At 44.0% G+C, this 20934-nt stretch overlaps 1 pseudogene across 1 annotated transcript in view; it reads right to left on the reverse strand.

Annotated features, from left to right (window-relative positions):
* Positions 1 to 755: 755 nt before the first annotated feature.
* The window catches only part of LOC145347587 (calcium-activated chloride channel regulator 3A-1-like), a 98667-nt pseudogene continuing 78488 nt past the window's right edge, over positions 756 to 20934 (reverse strand). Inside the window, exons 11-14 of the transcript XR_013887833.1 lie at positions 17417 to 17678; positions 14484 to 14651; positions 4273 to 4500; positions 756 to 2520 (exon numbers count right to left, since the gene is read on the reverse strand). The product of XR_013887833.1 is annotated as a calcium-activated chloride channel regulator 3A-1-like (transcript). The remainder of the gene's footprint in view (positions 2521 to 4272; positions 4501 to 14483; positions 14652 to 17416; positions 17679 to 20934) is intronic.

Here is a 20934-nt window from a genome sequence, read left to right on the forward strand (position 1 = left end):
CCTAGATGAGGGTGTAGAAGGATGGGTTAGTAAATTTGCTGACGACACCAAAGTCGGAGGAGTTGTAGACAGTGAGGATGGATGTTACAGTTTGCAGAGGGACATAGATAAGCTGCAGAGCTGGGCTGAGAGGTGGCAAATGGAGTTTAATACAGAAAAGTGTGAGATGATTCACTTTGGTAAGAGTAACAGGAGTACAGAATATAGGGCTAATGGAACGACTCTTAGTAGTGTTGACGAGCAGAGAGATCTTGGGGTACATGTGCATAGCTCCCTGAAAGTTGGCACCCAGGTTGATAAGGTTGTTAAGAAGGCATACGGTATGTTAGCTTTTATTGGTAGAGGGATTGTATTTTGGAGCCATGAGAGCATGTTGCAACTGTATAAAACTCTGGTGCGGCCGCACTTGGAGTATTGCGCACAGTTCTGGTCGCCGCATTATAAGAAAGATGTGGAGGCATTGGAAAGGGTGCAGGGGGGGTTTACCAGGATGTTGCCTGGTATGGTGGGAAGGTCTGATAAGGAAAGGCTGAGGGACTTGAGGTTATTTTCATTAGAAAGAAGAAGGTTAAGAGGTGACCTAATTGAGGCATACAAGATAACCAGCGGTTTAGATAGGGTGGACAGTGAGAGCCTTTTTCCTCGGATGGTGATGGCTAACACGAGGGGACATAGCTTTAAATTGAGGGGTGGTAATTATAGGACGGATGTCAGAGGTAGGTTCTTTACTCAGAGGGTAGTAAGGGCATGGAATGCCCTGCCTGCAGCAGTTGTGGACTTGCCAACTTTAAGGGCATTCAAATGGTCAGTGGATAGGCATATGAATAACATTGGATTAGTTTAGGTTAGAGGGTCATTAGATTCATTCTACTGGTCGGCGCAACATCGAGGGCCGATGGTCTGTACTCAGCTGTAATGGTCTATGTTCTAGAAGCCTGGTTTCAAATGTGAAGTTATACGAATGACATAATGGCATGATGGGAAAATTGGTCAACTATTTGGTACAAAATAAGGAAAACTGACTTTGCATAACCTAAGACATGAATAAGACCGGAGAAGGTCAAGACCTGATAAGGCTGACTCCGCATAACCTAGGGCTGTATGAGTACGACAAGATAAGGACAGGGATGAAGGAGTCACTGACCTTCTGTTCTATCAAAGGACAAGATAAAGGTATGAATGATGAGACAAAGAGTTCAAGGAGATCAGCAGGTTGTACCATGATTTATGACATTGCTTATGACGCTACTACTAATCAAATTTCTGAATAAGCTCTGCTCACGCAAACTGATAATGATTATGTATAAATACTGAACTGATTCGTTCTGTAAGCGCAGACTTGAGATGGAATTAGCAAGTCGTAGCAACAGCTCTCCAAACTCAAGTTACTGCCAATACTGCATGCAGTCTTTCGTAAATAAAGACTAGTTATTTGGCTGGAACAAATTTTGTTGGGTCTTTCTATCACAGTCGAGAAGCAGGAAAATTTCTTCTTTGACACAAAGGCAAGCATTGAGGGAGAAGGATATCAAAAGGAAAATATGGTATATCAGTAGTGCTTAGCTCTGCACTGACAGGAGAGGTGAAGAGGAGAAAGAGAAGCAGCTGGAAAACACTCATGATCATAGCCATGCTGAGCTGGGAAGAGGAACTCTCCCAGAAAACAGAATTCAAGGCTACAAGCTGCTGATCTGAAAACCTCAAAGAAAAACTTTGCTAAATCAAAGAGAGGCTTCCTAAACTTAAAGGTAACTCGAGGTTGGTAACTATTTGTTGGATTTTGCTCATCCAGTTATACTGTATGGGATGTTGTTTTGGGACGCAAGTCATTTCTGAAATGTAGATAGATGGGAATTGGGTTAATTCCAGAGTATATCGTGTATGTTTGGCCAATATTATAGTTAAGTAGATCTCGGTCGTGCATTGTGAACTTTCTTATTGTGTGTTTTTACACGTTAGTTTATATTCTTTTACTTGAATGGGCACAACAAGACTGGACCCTTCCTGTCCGGCTTGCATGTATTTCTTCACATTACATCAAATTGAAAAAATACACTCTAAAGAAGCCAATGTTCCAAGTTACCCTTATGGGTTGTGGGATGTCCTTACATTTAAAATCAGCGGGGCTCTTAACAAAGGACATTACTCTGGTACATAAGTTTGAGGTTTTTTTCTCTGCATCACATAATTAATAATCCCAATGATCAAACACACAAGGATTGTGACAACTATTACTCTGCAAACTATTATTGCCTTTTGGGTGCGCGTTCTACGGTACATAGACAGAAATCCTGGCTATGTTAGACACTGCAGACGACTGATTGATCTTATCATATGCACAAAGAGCAAAGTAGATAGTTGTCCCATTCTGTAGTTCTGTATTTTCAGGAACAAATGTAACATTTTCCCTCAAGCCAAATGGTTGTGGGTTCATGTTGGTCAAATTAACCAGTGTGGCTGTTGAGAAGTTGTCCCGTAGCTGTAGGAGGTTGTCACTCATTCTCATCTCATAGCGAGAAGCTAAGAAACAAAGAAATAAAGTAAGTTAGAAGGAAATTAACTCATTCACATAGGATCATAAAAACATAGGGGATCTTCAACTTTATAGATCGGATAGTATCTACTCCACCTGTGAATGCTGCTTGAATAAAGTTGAAAATATGACAGGAACAAAGGCTGTTTGGTCCATGGAGCCTGTTCTACCATTCAAACAAATCGTGGCTAATCATCTATCTCTTCGCCTTTTTCCCCATACCCTTTGATATATTTAGTATCCAGAAGTCAATTGATTTCTGTCTTTAACATGCTCAATGATTGAGCTTTCACTGCCCCCTTGGGTTGTGAATTCCAAAGATGCACCACTCTTTGAGTGAAGAAATTCCTCCTCATTTCAGACGAGAGATGTAGGGCAGAATCCTCTGGGGGTGACGGGGGTCTTGGCCACTTGCTGGAGAGCTACATCTTGTTCAACTCAGCGAGGGATTTCCCCTGGATTCAATGACCCCAGGTCTTGAAGTGACACTTTGATCCGTTACTCAGACTGTCCTTTATTGTAAGTGATTTGAAGATTAGACAATGTATTGTGGTCCTGCCTCCTCAGTGGATAGCAATGTGCATTGGTGCTATGTGATGAAGAGCATTGATGCTCCATTGATGTCCTGATCTGCATTTATCCCTCCTCACCACCAAGACTGGTGCTCGAATTCACTGCTCTTTATCAGGCAATGCCACATACATCAGAATTCATACATTATATTGTATTCCTCAAAACAGAACATGAAGCCATTGGTCTATTTAATAACATGATGTGGGCATTTCTCCCATCTGGCTGCGCTGATTTTTGAGCACAGTGGCTGGGAGATTTAAGTGGGTCCAGATTAGCACAATCTGCGCAGGGATCCAGCCAACGCTGGAAATAGGCGCGGAGTTGCATTACATATACAGGGCTTCATTTCCATGTATTTTAAATTTCATTAGCGGACCCAGGACTAAGATCTCCGGGCCTGTGAGCCTCTCTGGCCCTGCCAGGATTATTTCACTCCAGAGGGGTTTACAGTAGCTCCCCACTTGCTAGAGGCCTGACCCTGCTGGAAAGAAGGGAGGAGAAATCAGGGCACACCCCCCCCAGAGGGTTGGGCGGTGGGCAATGCCCCTTGGGCATTGGCATCTTAGCAGTGCAAGCCTGGATGCCTGGTACTACTCAAGGGGCAAAGTACAAATTGCCACCTTGGCACTGCCCATCGGACATGGGGCAGCGCCAAGGGGACGGGGCCTAATAGGGGCAGGAACCTGATAAGGTGGGCTCTGGCGGGGGGTGGGGGGGGGGTCCCGCTGCCCTTTTGCAGTCGGGATTGGTGGTGCAGGGAAGGATTGCAGCGATTGGCCTGGCTGTCAGGGTGGGTTGGGCACCTTGATGGGGTTGGGTTGGCACTACGGCGGGGGGGGGGGACACATCGGAACTGCTGGTCGGGGGAAATTAGGGGGGCGCGGAAGAACACTGCTGTGGCGGGGGGTGGTGATAGATGGAGGGGGGGCTGCAAGGCTGAACCCGAGAATGGTTGGGGGTCCAGCGATAGGCCCGGGTCGGGGAAGGGAAGGGGTGGAAGGGCCAACGATGCTGGGTCACAGGGCGGGCCAGCGATCAGGAGGCTGGAAGATGAGGGCCACTGCAGGTGTGCTGATCTCAGCGCTGACAGATTGGCGCGTACGCAGTGGTCCGCTCAGCGCTATGCAACTTACCTTTATTAGCAACTTAAATTCAGCAACAATTACCTGCTCCCTGATCATAATCTTCTCCTGGCGCCGTCCACTCCAGCTCAATTTCATTTTTGACTATTGTTGCTTGAAGGTCTGTGATTTTACACGGTGGTAAGTCAACAGGAGGTGTTCCTACAGGAACTGAAATTGTTCTTCCTGACTTCACCCTGCTGAAATCTCCACAATCAGTCTCAAGATCTTCCATGTTGACTGGAGGCCATGGTGGATTTGTTTGAATATTGCCTACATGAAAAGGAAGACGTGTCTCTCTTAGACCCAGATTACATTGACTCAACTGGCAATACCCTTCAACAAAAAGACTTGATCTACCAGACTTGCCTGCAATTTCCCCCAGGACAACCTTTGGCTTTAGCAAACAATGTAAGGCTAAGAAAGGTATATTTTAATGAAGCCAAACTGTTTGAGGATCAGGCATTAAGAATGGGAGAGAGTCAAATGAATATATAAATTAGGAGCATGAGTAGGTCAGTCAAGTCTGTGCCACTATTCAATAAGGTCATGTGGCTGATTTGTTTACGAGCTCAATTCCACATTCCCGCCTACCCTCAATAACCTTTCAGCCCCGATAACCTTTCACCCTCTTGCTTATTGAGAATCAATCTATCTCTGACTTAAGAATATCGAAAACCTTGCTTGCACCACATTTTGAGGAAGAGAGTTCCAGAGACCCACAACCCTCAGGTAAGTATTTCTCTTCTTCTCTGTCCTAAATGGGGAGTCACTTATTCTTAAACAATGTCCTCTACTTCTAGATTGTCTCATAAGAAAAACCATCCTCTCCATACCAATCCTGTCAAAGCCCTTCAGGATCTTAAATGTTTCAATCAAATCATTTCTTATTCTTCTAAACTCCAGCTGAACAAGCCTTGTCTGTCCAGACTCTCCTGATGGGACAATCTGCCCATTCCCAGGATTAGAATTTCCAAAGATACATAACCCTGTCAATAAGGAAATTTCTCCGAACTTCAGTCCAAATTGGCCAGTGCCTTATCCTGAATTGATGACCTGTACTTTCCGACATTTCAGCCAGCAGCTAACCTAGCAAGGAGCATGTTTTCACAAATAGTTTTCTACCTAAAAAGTTTTATCTAACTATTCCATTCAAGGTCTCCTCTCTCTCTGGAATTTATGACCATGAATATTTTGCTGCTTTGACATCTAATTCTTTATAAAAGGAACAGTATATTTGAACCTCCCAGACAGTTCCAGCTGGTGGATGCAGAAAGCTCTTATGAGACAAATTATTTTTATGGTACAATAAATGTTTAGAGTGGATTATGTCCATTCTTAACATTTAGGAACCTGATACCAAATATGACATTACAAAAGAACAAAGAAAATTACAGCACAGGAACAGGCCCTTCGGCCCTCCAAGCCTGCACCAGTCATGCTGCCCAACTGAAATAAAACCCCCTCCCTTCTGGGGACCGTATGCGTCTATTCCAAACCTGTTCATGTACTTGTCCAGGTGTCCCTTAAAACTCATTATTGTATCTGCTTCCACTACCTCCCCCAGCATCGAGTTCCAGGCATCCACCACCCTCTGTTTAAAAACCTGGCATTGTACATCGCCTTTAAACCTTGCCCCTCGCACCTTAAACCTATGCTCCCTAGTAATTGACTCTTCCACCCTGGGAGAAAGCTTCTGACTATCCACTCTGTCCATGCCCCTCATAATCTTGTAGACTTCTATCAACCTCCGTCATTCCAGTGAGAACAAATCAAGTTTCTCCAGCCTCTGCTCATAGCTAATGCCCTCCATGCCAGGCAACATCCTGGTAAATCTTTTCTGTACCTTCTGCGCAGTTCAGAATTTGTTGGAAAAGAATGATATCTCTTTCCAAGGATCAACATATATAGATCATAAAATAGAATATGCTAGCTGGCATTATATAGAATTAATTAATATGGGGTTAGAGTTGTTGGGCAGAGCCATAGAGATGATAGGGGTCTTAGCTCCTTGCTGGAGAACTGCTGAGGTTCCTGCGTCTTCTCTTTTTGAGGAGGCCCAACAAATCTTGTGCCACCCAGGCATGTAAATGGTCAGCAACAGTGGACATCTCCCACCCCCCAGATCAAAGGCCCTGATGTCACAGGACCCACCCTGATAGCTGCTGGCCAGTCAGAGGCTGGCTGCTCTTCTAAGCTCAGCAGTGCCACTGGGAGGCAGTGGCTGCTGCCTATAAGACAATCAGCCAAGGCATAGATCAAGGAGGGACACAGACATAGGGATTTGATATGATTTGATTTGATTTATTATTATCACATGTATTAGTATACAGTGAAATGTATTGTTTGTTGCGTGCTATACAAAGGGGTGGCACAGTAGTTAACACTGCTGCCTCACAGTGCCAGGGACCCGGGTTCGATTCTGGGTGACTGTGTGGAGTTTGCACGTTCTCCTTGTGTCCGCGTGTGTTTCCTCTGGGTGCTCAGGTTTCCTCTCACAATCCAAAAATGTGCAGGTAAGATTGACTGGCAAAGAACAAAGAACAGTACAGCACAGAACAGGCCCTTCGGCCCACCAAGCCTGCACTGATCGTGCTGTCCTACCTTGACCAACTGCCTGTATTCCTCTATACCCAGTCTGTTCATGTGTCTATCCAGATAAGTTTTAAATGTTGCTAACATGTCTGCCTCAACCACCTCACTTGGCAGTGCATTCCAGGCTCCCACCACACTCTGTGTAAAAAACTTTCCCCACACATCTCTACTGAACCTTTCCCCCCTTACCTTGAACTTGTGCCCCCTTGCAATTGTCATTTCTGTCCTGGGAAAAAGCTGCCAGCTGTTCAGCTTCTCTATGTCCCCCACAATTTTATAAACTTCTATCAGGTCACCCCTTAGCCTTCATTTTTCCAATGAGAACAATCCCAGTTTATTCAATCCCTCCTCAGAGCTAATACCCTTCATACCAGGCAACCACCAACGCCTCTGCTTTCTCAGAAGACTGAGGAAATTTGGCATGTCAGCTACAATTCTAACCAACTTTTATAGATGCACCACAGAAAGAATTCTTTCTGGTTGTATCACAGCTTGGTATGGCTCCTGCTCTGCCCAAGACCGCAAGAAACTACAAAAGGTCGTGAATGTAGCCGAATCCATCACGCAAATCAGCCTCCCATTTATTGACTCTGTCTACACTTCCCAATACTTTGGCAAAGCAGCCAGAATAATTAAGGACCCCATGCACCCTGGACATTTTCTCTTCCACTTTCTTCCTTTGGGAAAAAGATAGAAAAGTCTGAGGTCACGTACTAACTGACTCAAAAACATCTTCTTCCCTGCTGCTGTCAGACTTTTGAATGGACTTACTTTGCATTAAGTTGGTCTTTCTCTACACCCTAGCTATAATTGTAACACTACATTCTGCAATATCTCATTTGCTTCTATATGAATGGTATGTTTTCTCTATAGCGCACAAGAAACAATACTGTTCACACTATGTTAATACGTGTGACATGTTAATACATGTGGCACGGTAGCACAGTGGTTAGCACTGCTACTTCACAGCTCCAGGGACCTGGGTTCGATTCCTGACTTGGGTCACTGTCTGTGTGGAGTTTGCACATTCTCTTCTTGTCTGCGTGGGTTTCCTCAGAGTGCTGTGGCTTCCTCCCACAGTCCAAAGATGTGCAGGTTAGGTTGATGAGCCATGCTAAAATTGCCCCTTAGTGTCCTGAGATGTGTAGGTTAGAGGGAATAGTGGGTAAAATGTGTAGGGGTAGGGCCTGGGTGGGATTGTGTTCGGTGCAGACTCAATGGACTAGGTGGCCTCTTTCTGCACTGTACGGTTTCTATGATTTCTATGTGACAATAATAAATCAAATCAAAATCCTGGTCAACTTTTGCTGCACTCCCTCCAAAGCCTTCACATCCTTCTGGTAGTATGGTGACCAGAATTGGACACAGTATTCCAAATGTGGCTTAACCAACACTTTATATAAATGTAACATAATTTGCCAACTTTTATACTCGATGCCCCATCCGATGAAGTCAAGCATGCCATATGTTTTCTTCACCACCTTTTCCACCTGTGCTGCCACTTTTCAGGATCTGTGGTCCTGTATTCCCAGATCTCTCTGTGTGTCTATGCTCCTGATGGTTCTGCCATTTATTTTATAGCTCCCACCTGAATTGGATCCACTAAAATGCATCACCTCGCATTTGTCCGGATTAAATTCCATCTGCCATTTCTCCACCCAATTTTCCAGCATATCTATATCCTGCTTTATTCTCTGACAATCTTCATCACTATCTGCAACTCCATCAATCTTAGTATCACCCACAAACTTGCTAATCAGGCCAGCTACATTTTCTTCCAAACAACAGAGCTCCCAGCACCGATCCTTGCGGAATACTGCTGGTTACAGACATCCATTCCACCGCCCCTCTCTGTCTTCAATGGCCGAGTCAGTTCTAAATCTAACTAGTTCACCCCTGATCCTGTGTGATTTGACCTTTTGCACCAGTCTGCCATGAGGGATCTTGTCAAATGCCTTACTAAAGTCCATGTAGACAACATCCACAGCCCAAAGTGAGGTGTGGCAACAATAATCTCTCCCTCAATGTCAACAAAAAAAAAGAGATTGTCATTGACTTCAGGGAGTGTAAAGGAGAATATATCCTCGTCTACGTCAACGGAGATGAAGTGGAAAGAGTCGAGAGTTTCAAGGTTTTCGGTATCGAGATCACCAACAACCTCTCCTGGTACCCCCATGCCAACACTATAGTTAAGAAAGCCACCAACGCCTCTACTTTCTCAGAAGACTAGGAAGTTTGGTGTGTCAGCTGCGACTCTCACCAGCTTTTATAGATGCACCATAGAAAGCATTCTTCCTGGTTGTATCGCAGCTTGGTATGGCTCCTGCTCTGCCCAAGACTGCAAGGAACTACAAAAGCTTGTAAATGTAGTCCAATCCATCACACAAACCAGCCTCCCATCCATTGGTTCCGTCTAAACTTCCCGCTGCTTTGGCAAAGCAGCCAGCATAATTAAGTACCCCATGGACCCCAGACATTCTCTCTTCCACCTTCTTCCATCGGGAAAAGATACAAAAGTGTGAGGTCACGTACCAACCGACTCAAGAACAGCTTCTCTGCTGCTGTCAGGCTTTTGAATGGATCTACCCCGCATTAAGCTGATCTTTCTCTACACCCTAGCTACGATTGGAACTGTCTCGTTTCCTTCTCTATGAACGGTATGCTTTGTCTGTGTCGCGCTGAAGAAATAATACTTTTCACTGAATGTTAAGACATGTGACAATAAATCAAATCAAAAATCAAATAAATAATTTTTGTCACTTCCTCAAAAATCTCAAATTAGTGAGACATGACCTCCCTCATACAAAACCATAATTAGCCTATAATTAGCCAGATTATCCTTGCTGCCTTTCTTAAATAACAGGACAACACTGGCTATCCTCCAATTCTCTGGGACCTCACCTAATATATGTATAAAATGCCTTGGGATTCTCCTTAATCCTGCCTCCCTCAGAATTTATGTGACCCCTTTCTGAAATTATGTCCTACTTTCCTTGTATTCTTCAAGTGGTTTATCTAGTTTTAGTTGCCTGGACCTTATGTATGCATCCCTTTTCTTTTTAGATCATAGATCATAGAACACTACAGTGCAGAAAGAAGCCCTTTGGCCCATCGAGTCTGCACCGAACACAGTCCACCCAGGCCCTAACCCCACATATTATACCCACTAATCCCTCTAACCTACGCATCCCTAGACACTAAGGGGCAATTTCTTAGCATGGCCAATCAACCTAACCCACACATCTTTGTACTGTGGGAGGAAACCAGAATACCTGGAAGAAACCCACGCAGACACGAAGAGAATGTGCAAACTCCACACAGACAGTGACCCAAGCCAGGAATTGAACCCAGGACCCTGGAGCTGTGAAGCAGCAGTGCTAACCACTGCGCTACCGTGCCACCCATGACTGGGCTCACAATTTCTTTGGTCATCCATGGTTCTTACAAACTGCCTTTCTTGCCCTTACTTTTTACAGGCCATGATAAAATTGCCCCTTAGTGTCAGGTGGACTAGCAGGGTAAATATGTGGGGTTACAGGGTTAGGGCCTGGGTGGGATTGTTGTCGGTGCGGGTTTGATAGGTTGCATGGCCTTCTATTGCACTGTAGAGATTGTAAAGCATACCATACATAGAGAAGGAAAGGAAAGTTTGTGGAACATAGTGTTATGGCCATAGATAGGGTGCAGAGAAAGATCAACTTAATATGAGGTAGGTCCATTCAAAAGTCTGACCGCAGCAGGGAATATGCTGTTCTTGAGTAGGTTGGTACGTGTCCTCAGACCATTGTATAATTTCCCTGACGGAAGAAGGTGGAAGAGGGAAGGTCTGGGGTGCATGGGGTCTTTGATTATGCTGACTGTTTTTCTGAGGCAGCAGGAAATGTAGACAGCGTCAATGGGTGAGAGGCTGGTTTGAGTGATAGAGTGGGCGGTTTTGGACGGAGCAGGCACCATACCAAGTTGTAATACATCCAGAAAGAATGCTTTCTATGGTGCATCTGTAAAAGTGGGTGAGAGTTGTAGCAGACACACCAAATTTCCTTAGCCTCCTGAGAAAGTGGACGTATCGGTGGGCTTTCTTAACTATAGCATCGGCATAGAGGGACCAGGACAGGTTGTTGGTGATCTGGACACCGAGAAACTTAAAGCTCCCGACCCTTTGTACTTTGTTTCTGTCAATGTAGACAGAGGCATATTCTCCTTTATGCTTCCTGAAGTCGATGACAATCTCCTTCATTTTGTTGACAATGAGAGAGAGATTATTGTCACCGGACCAGTTCACCAGATTCTCAGTCTCATTCCTGTACTCCATCTCGTCATTGTTTGAGGTCCGACCCACAATCTGAAAATCCGGTTGGAGAGGAATTTGGGATGTTTGGAAGGGAGTGGCAGGCTGTGGGTCTCAGGAAGGGGGTGATGGGGATTAGTAGCAAGGGCAGGTTGTGGTTGTAACCGGACACCCCATTTCCCGATGCTTGATCCCTTGATTGTGTACTATGTGCCTTTGAAAGAGGGAAAAGGTCTTAACATGTGCATATTTGTATATGCTCAGGAAGTGGACAATGCTGACTGGCTTTCGAGATATCAGATAGTGACAGATTCCTATTATTGAGAAAGAAACACATACCAGGACAGGGCGCACGGTGGCACAGTGGTTAGCACTGTTGCCGCCCAACATCAGGAACCAAGGTTCGACTCCAGCCTCGGATCACTGTCTATGTGGGGTTTGCATGTTCTCCCTGTGTCTGTGTCGGTTTCCTCTGGGTGCTCCAGTTTCCTCTTTGTTGTGCCGAACATGATGCCAAATTAAATTAATCCCTTCTGCCTGCCCTTGGTCCATATCCCTCTATTTATTGCATATTCATGTGCTTCTCTAAAAGCCCCTTAAACACCCCTATCGTATCTCCCTCCACCACCACCCCGGCAGCACATTCCAGGCACCTACCACTCTCTGTGTTAAAAACTTGGCCCTCACATCTCCTTTGAACTTTCCCCCCTCACCTTAAATGCCTGCCCCTTAGTATTTGACATTTTAATTCTAGGAAATAGATTCTGACTGTCAATCCTATCTGTGCCTCTCGTAATTTTATAGATTTCTATCAGGTCTCCCCTCAGCCTTCTCTGCTCCAGAGAAAACAACCCAGTTTGTCCAGCCTCTCCTTATAACTCTTACCCTCAAATCCAGGCAGCATCCTAGTAAACCCCTTTACACCCTCTCCAAAGCCTCGACATCCTTCCTGTAATATGGCAATCAGAATTGAATGCAGTACTCTAAGTGCGGCTCAACCAAAGCTTTATAAAGCTGAACATGACATCCTGGTGCTTGTACTCAATGCCCTGACTCTATCTACTTGTGTGGCCACTTTTCAGGGACTTTAAAGTTAACATTTATTTAGAAATGTCACAAGTAGGCTTGCATTACACTGCAATGAAGTTACAGTGAAATTCCTCACACTCCAGACCCTGTTTGGGGTATGCTGAGGGAGAATTTAACATGGCCAATATATCTAACCAGCACATCTTTTGGACTCTGGGAGGAAACTTGAGCACTCGGAGGAAACCCACACAGACACGGGGAGAATGTGCAGACTCCACACAGACAGTGACCCAAGGCTGGTATCGAGCCCAGGCCTCCTGCGTTGTGAGGCACAGTGCTACCACTGTGTCACCATGCCACCCTAGATTCAACTCCATCTTCTATTTTTCAGCCCATATCTGCTACTGGTCTATATCCCCCTGTATCCTTTGACAACTATCCACAGCTCCACCTATCTTTGTGTTGTCTGCAAACTTACTAACCCACCCATCTACGTTTTTATCCAAGTCATTTATATATATCACAAACAACAGAAGTTCCAGCACAGATCTCTGGAACAACACTAATCACGGACCTCCAGCCAGAAAAACACTCTTCCACCACTACTCTCTGACTTCCATGGGCAAGCCAGTTCTGAATGCAAGCAGCCAAGTCACTGTGGATCCCACGCATCTTAATCTTCTGGATGAACCTACCATGAGGGACCTGGTTGAAAGCCTTACTAAAGCTGTGTAGACAACATCCACTGATCCACCCTCATTGACAACCTTTGTAACCTCTCAAAAAAAATCGATCAAGTTAGTAAGACCCCCGCACAAAGTCATGCTGACTTTCCCTAATTAGGCCATGCTTTTCCAAATGCGAGTAAATCCTAACCCTAAGAATCCTCTCCAATAACGTCCCAACCACCAATGTGAGAATCATCGGTCTATAATTTCCTGGATTATCCCTTTCTCCTCAACACCACTCCTTTCTTGAACAGAAGAACAACATTAGCTGCTCACCAGTTCTCCATTGGATAGCAAGGTTACAAAGATCATTGTCAGGGTCCCAGCAATCTCCTCTCTTTTACCTCTACCTGGGATAGATCCCATCGGACCCTAGGAACTTATGCTCTTCAAGAAACTTAACACCAATTCTTTCTTGATCTCCAAATGCTTTGGTATATTAGTATGCTCCGCATTTGGAGTACTGCGTCCAGTTCTGGTCGCCTTACTACCGGAAAGACGTGGAGACTCTGGAGAGAGTGCAGAAGAGGTTTACCAGGATGCTGCCTGGTATGGAAGGACTGAGTTATGAGGAAAGATTGAGCAAATTGGGGCTGTTTTCCCTTGAAAGATGGTGACTGAGGGGAGATCTAATAGAGGTATATAAGATTATGAAGGGTATAGATAGAGTAAACAGGGGTAAGCTTTTTCCTATGTTAGAAACGCACAGTACGAGGGGCCACGGTCTTAGGGTGAGGGGGGCGAGGTATAACACGGGTGTTAGAGGGAGATTTTTCACACAGAGGGTAGTGGTGGATGGAATGCTCTGCCAAGCAAGGTGGTGGAGGCAGGCATGCTGGAGTTGTTTAAGAGTTACTTAGGCAGGCACATGAGTGGGTTGGAGATGGAGGGATATAGGAGATTGTTTTAAATAAGGTTCAGTAGCCTTGGGACGTCCCTGGTAATGTATAAGGATGTGGAATGATACTAATGTTTTTCTCTTTTAATTCACAGGTTTTTAAGTCAGTCCGCCTTGTTGTCCAATGAGGGGCATACATATGATGGGTCGTACAAGGGCTGTTCTTGGATGTTTGAGAATAGCCTAGTACTTCATGTCGTTAGTGTACTGTTAAACTGGACCAGATGCTGGGCAATACGACAGCTCAGTGAATATTACTGTTTGCTGTGCAGACACATGGATTTGGGCCAGTGTCTGTGGGAGTTTGCGCATTCTCCCCGTGCTTGCATGGGAGCAACCGGGTGCTCCGGTTTCCTCCCACACCCCAAAGATGTACTATTAGTCTGATTGGAGGTAATAAATTATCCCTAAATGAGTTTTCCCTCAATGTGGAATGCCATAAGCGTAGATAAGGGTCATGGGTGGAGGGGGGACTGGTAATGTTAAAATGGCAGCGTGGGCTTGTTGGGCCGAAGGGCCTGTTTCCTGGGCTGTTTTTGTTCTTTGTTCTTTGTACTAATCTTACTATCCTTCATGTCCTTCTCCTTGGTGAATATTGACACAATTTACTTATTGAGGATCTCAGCCACCTCCTCTGCCTCCAAGCACAATTTCCCTCCTTGTATGGTCCTTCCCTCTCCCAAGTTATCCTGTTGTTTTTTTTTAATGTATTTCTTACCATTTTCCGTGTATCCTGGTATGTCAAAGGCATGTGCTCCTGTTCGGATTGCCATCTTTGTAACCCCTTCCTTTCCTTCAACACGTACTTTAAAGTTGCATCTTCCACTTCCAGAAAAATTATGGAAGTATTTGGTGTAGATACCATCATTCTTGACAATATCAGCACCTGAATGGCAAGAAAGGGTCAACAACTCTACACTGAGAGGAGCAGGGAAAAATAATGATACTCTACTTGGGTTAGCACTTCTTAAATCCTTCAACATAAAGGCACTGACTCTCATTATATAATTAAGTGCAAGATAAAATGATTGGGGGGGGAACTAATTTCAAATCTTAAAATGTATTTCATCGATGAATTGCCATAAATGTAATTCATTGATCCTGTACACGTTGTCACATCATTTATTGATTAAAAAAATAAGAATCTTGAGTGTAAAAATTGAGCTGTGTCGTTGTTTGGGCAGAGTGGTCACAATTTGTGACCTTCTCATGCCAGGTCTGGTGCTGGTAGGTAACACATGAATCTCACACTGCCACCTCATTACAGACAGACTATAGGGCCAAGTGCCTAATATACTCGGGCTGCCTCTAGGTTCAGCAGGGCGCCAGACAGTTCCATAGCCATCTTCTCTTAAAGGAAGTCTGTCCCTCTGGGTATAAAAGTAGGTCACTTATCAGGCAACCGGTGGATGTGGTGTTTTTAGATTTCCAGAAGGTGTTCAATAAGGTGCCTCACAAAAGGTTGCTGCAAAAGATTAAGGTACATGGAGTTGGGGGTAAAGTGTTAGCATGGATTGAGGATTGACTATCTAACAGGAAGCAGAAAGTTGGAATAAATAGGTGCTTTTGCAGTTGGCAGTTGGTGACTGGTGGTGTGCCGCAGGGATCGGTGCTGGGGCCTCAACTGTTTACCATTTACATAGACAATCTGGAGGAGGGGCCCGAGTGTAGGGTAACAAAGTTTGCTCATGTCACAAAGATAAGTGGGAAAGCGAATTGTGTGGAGAACGCGGAAAGTCTTCAGAGAGATTTGGATAGGCTAAGTGAGTGGGCGAGGATCTGGCAGATGGAGTATAACGTTGGCAAGTGTGAGGATATCCACTTTGAAGGAATAATAGTAAAATGCACTATTATTTAAATGGTGAAAAATTACAACATGCTACTGTGCAGAGGGACCTGGGGGTCCTTGTGCATGAATTGCAAAAACTCAGTTTGCAAGTGCAGCAGGTGATCAAGAAGGCAAATGGAATGTTGGCCTTTATCGCGAGGGGGATAGAATATAAAAGCAGGGACGTCTTGTTGCAATTGTACAAGGTAATGATGAGGCCGCAACTACAGTATTATGTGCAATTTTGTTCCCCTTATTTGCGAAAGGATATATTGGCCTTGGAGGGAGTGCACAGCAGGTTCACCAGGTTAATACCAGAGATGAGAGGGTTAGCTTATGAGGAGAGATTGAGTAGATTGGGCCTGTACTCATTGAAGTTTAGAAAGCTGAGGGGAGATCTTATAGAGACATATAGGATAATGAAGGGGCTAGACAGGGTAGAAGTAGAGAGACTACTTCCACTTAGAAAGGAAACAAGAACTAGAGGGCACAGCCTCAAAATAAGGGGGAGTCAATTTAGAACAGAGTTGAGGAGGAACTTCTTCTCTCAGAGGGTGGTGAATTTTTGGAATTCTCTGCCCATTGAGGCAGTGGAGGCTACCTTGATAAATGTGTTTAAGTTACAGGCAGATAGATTTCTGATCAATAAGGGAATTAAGGGTTATGGGGAGCAGGCGGGTAAGTGGAACTGAACCACTATCAGATCAACCATGATCTTACTGAATGACGGGGCAGGCTCGAGGGGCTAGATGGCCTACTCCTGCTCCTATTTCTTATGTTCTTTGTGGTTATGCTTGTCAGAGAACATTTGCTAAGGAGAATTTGCCGAGAGAGATTATGAGTTAGTACCTAGCTTGCACAGGGGATTTAGCATTTGTGTCAGACATTGCCAGTCAATGCGTAATTATCAGAGTTTGAGGATTGTTGTAAGAATTCAGAAATGACTAACATAATTGTCCCATGTTTGTGGTTTCCTGTAAGAATCAATTTGTTGATAAGAAACCAGTTTTAGGGTTAAAGTAATTAGCTTAAGAACAGTTTTTATCAGGAAGCTGCTTTCAACTAGAGAGAAAGAGAGAAAAGCACTCAGTGAGTGGGTAGAAATCACGGAATAGCCCGTTTCTGTACTGTGTATCTCTATGATTGCATGACTTTATACAGTTACAGCAGTTAAGGTAGACTGGGAAATTAGGGCTGAATCTTTAATGCTGCAAAGGGATTTTGCATATACATTAGATCAACAGATCTCCCCATGGGCTACGTGGAGTATGAGCATCCTTGTTGAGCAGGTGGAGGCTCAGATGGAGAAGTGGTCAGTGGGGGTTTACACCCCTGCTTAACCCAGACTGTTGTTGTAAGTTCCGAGGTGTAGACTATCTACCTGTAAGCCGCAGGTGTGACCATTCTCTTTGGTGAACAATAAAAGATGTTTGGTGATGGGAAACTGGACTTTGGCTCAATTACTGCAATTAGTCAACCTGATTCTAAATTAAAATCTTGAAGCACATTGGGATTCAAGAGACCAGGGTCAAGGAAAGAAGAAGCTCCAGAATGTCTGACGAATCACGGCCACGCTTTAACTACTGAAATGTTGAGTATTAAATTGATACAATAAACCTTGTTAGTTTGCATTCAGTATTAGTGATTGAATAAGGTTATTCCCTAACAAGAATTTTCTTACTCTGGTGTTTCGTATCGAGTCCAAATCACTTGTTTGGCAAAATGGCTTCTGTAATGGAAGCTAAACTTGAATATATCCACATTTCAAATATCTACAATTTAAATACACATTCAATTTCACAGAGTCATATTATGGATCTTACCTAAGCCATCATCAAAAAGGTTCTGCTCAACTGGGGTACCAGTGGGGCATTCAATAATGGCTGTCACATTTGCAAATACGACTGGTAAATATCCCTGACTGACTTCTGCATAGATTGTTCTTCCACCGAATGAATCCTTTTCGCTGATTTCCACATTGACTGTTACTGGAGGAATGTCCTCATCTGCTGCTCGGGATGTTACTGTGATAGTTATAACCTGTTTGGTTCCAGGATTATAGATGCTGTACTTCCAACGTCCTGTCTGGGAAACAAATGTTAATTTTTAATTGTAGGACAGATACCAGTTCCCTCAATATCTCAATGTTTGTCTTAAATTTATATCTGGATTATCAGCTAAAATTTATTGTCCATCCCTAGATGTCCTTAAGGAGGTGGTAGTCAGCTGCCTTCTTGAACTGCTGCAGTTCCTGTAGTGAAGGTACACCCAACAGTGCTGCTTGGTGGAGAATGTGAGGATTTTGACCGAGCGACAATATATTGTCATGCCAGCATTGTGTGAGGCAATACCCTGAGTGATATTATCTTTAGACTATTAATCCAGAAGCTCAGCTAATGTTCTGGGGACCCGGGTTTGAATCCTACCACAGCAGATGGTGGAACTTGAATTCAATAAAAAAAATCTAGAATTAAGAACCTACTGTTGACAATGTTGATTGTCGGATAAACCAATCTGGTTCACTAATGTTCTTTAGGGAAGGAAACCTGCTGTCCTACCCGGTCTGGCCTACATGTGACTTTAAGCCACAGCAATACGGTTGACTCTCAACTGCCCTTGGGCAACTAGGGATAGGCAATAAATGTCAGCAAACCAGTGACGCCCATGTCCCACAAATGAATAAAAAAAAACTTTGGAGGGAACTTGTTCTGAAGACATCCTTGCAGCCTCATTCATTCCAAGCAGCAGAGCTCTTGGGTTTGGGAGGAGGTGCCCCTGTGGCCTGGTTGAGTCGCTGTAAGTGCTTCCTGAAGTTGTTCAGTCTGGGCCCAGAAACTCCTCAATTCAGTTTCTGGTTTGTACCTACTGAGGCGATATGAGCTATGGCAGTGGAGAGACAATACATCTGGCCTCAGTGTCACTTATTGAAGAAGCAAAAAGTGGCCGGGGCACCTGCTCATGATCAACACTAAGGCAGAAAGCACGATACATAGTGCAGATGTGAGTGGAATGTAGCAGAGTCATTGATTGATTAATTGAGTGAAAAAGACTGTAACAGATGGAGTTCAACATGGGGAAATGTGCAGTCCTCCACACTTAGTTTATTATTCATTAGTCACAAGTAGGCTTACATTTACACTGTAATGAAGTGAAAATACCCCAGTTGCCACACTCCAGTGCCTGTTCGGGTACACTGAGGGAGAATTTAACATGGCGCACTATGTGCACTTATCCAGCACATCTTTCAGACTGTGGGAGGAAATGGGAGCACCCAAAGGAAGCCCATGCAGACACGAGGAGAATGTGCAAACTCCACACTGACAATAACTCAAGCCAGGAATCAAACCTGGGTCCCTGGCACTGTGAGGCAGCAGTGCTAAGCACTGTGTCATCGTGCTGCCCAGACCCAAGAAAGAAAGACCAGAGTATTTGCAAGAAATTGGGAACTGTGAATCCATCTAGAATTCATCGTCCATCTTTAGACGTCCTTTAGGAGGTGGCGGTGAGTTGCCGTCTTGAACTGCTGCAGTTCCTGTCGTGAAGGTACACCCACAGTGCTGCTAGGTGGGGAGTGTGAGGATTTTGACCAAGCACAGGAATGATGATATATTGTCATGCCAGCATTGTGTGTGACTTCATGGGAACTTGCTGCTGAAGTCATCTTTGCATAAACAAAAATGGAAACTAAATAATAATTTAGAGGACTGTTAGCCTTCATTTCAAATGGATGCTAGCCTACAGTTATATAGAACTCTGGGTTGATCACCTCTGGCGTACTTTGTTTGGTTCTGGGCATCATACATCAGGAGGATATAGTGGTCTTGGTGATGGTACAGCACAGATTCTCTGTAATATTTCTGCAGCTTAAAGGATTAACATATGAGGAAGCGCTGCACAGATTAAGGCGGTATTCACTTGAGCATAGAAGAGGAAAGGTGATCTAACTGGGAGGTTTAAGATTAAAGGATTTGATAACGTGGATAGACTATTTCCTCCATTGGGAATTCGAGAACAAAGGCGCATGGCCTTAAAATGAGAGTTCAGCCATAAAGGGGTGAAACCCCTTATACACACAAGTAGCCACTGGCATTTGGAGTTTTCTGGAGCCAGGAGAGAAAGGAAACATTCAAAACTAAGATCGATTAGTTTTTGAAGGCAAAACATTTCAGGGATATGGAACTAAGTTGAGGAAGTGGAGTTAAGATGCAAATCAGCCATAGTCTAATTAAATGACACAACAGGTTTAAGGGGCTAACTGTCTTTGTCTTTCTCATTTGCTATCTAGACGTCATTGCTAGAAATGTGTGAATGCAGAAGTCAGGTGAACTCAGGATTGGACTTAACTGTGGTGTCTCCGTGGGTTAAGTTCCAAGGCTGTCATTCAGATTGAATGAATGTTTCCCAATGCCCAGCTTTCTCACCAATTCATGCAAACGGCACCATACAGAAATCATACATTTCACACCATGGAAACAGCTAGGAAAAGAACCCATTGGCTTCTTTTCATTTGCATGGTGTACTCAGCTGGCCAATGATAGACAGCATGTGAAAGATTGTTATATGGAATGGGAACTCGCCTGAATTACAGATGGATGGCAGCAAGCAAGCAGAACTTAGACAAAACTACCAGACAAAAAAGGATTTCTTTGTGAGGAAAGACACTGCAGATTGTGAAGCATAAAAGATATGTTTTGATCCATACCTGGGCAGTGCCGTTAATCTTAAGTTGGGCTGTACGTAGAGTTTGATCGAACACAAAAGAAGGTTCCTGGTAAATGTGTCCACTGGGATCTTGTACAAATACCTCTGGCATCTCCTTTTCCCATGTCATGACAAAGAATGTGTTGTTCCCAACAGTTTTATCGATAGAAACGTCACCAGCCAAACAACCACCTTTATCAACCAATTTCCCAGAGTTTTCAAGCTGAAATCAAGCAAATAGAATTATTATATTTTACTGTCAAGTCAGCACAGGAATAATTGGATCGTCACTTTCCGAGAGTAATCCAACCTGAATTGACTGTTGACTAATATCACCATTTCTTGATGCTAATCCATTAAAGGCATCGATTAATCCATTTGCATTCACGTTATCAGTGGCTGAAAAATGTGAACCTTCTAAAGAATGATAAGAGAAAACTACATCACAAACATTGATAAAACACATTCCAATTCAGATCTAAGTTAAAACAGGGATTTCTGCAATGTGACAGAAACTGTCCAATGAAAAAGTTGTCAATAAATGTATTAAGAAGTTTAGCCTCAATTTTAATGCAGGCTGTTCAGCGTGAACGATAGATGTGGGGTGAGGGAGAAGGTGTTAAAATGGCCTGGTTATCCA

Source organism: Carcharhinus amblyrhynchos, chromosome 9 (genome assembly GCF_965287045.1).
Source record: "Carcharhinus amblyrhynchos chromosome 9, sCarAmb.v2.hapA, whole genome shotgun sequence".
In the NCBI taxonomy this organism is placed as follows: domain Eukaryota; kingdom Metazoa; phylum Chordata; class Chondrichthyes; order Carcharhiniformes; family Carcharhinidae; genus Carcharhinus; species Carcharhinus amblyrhynchos.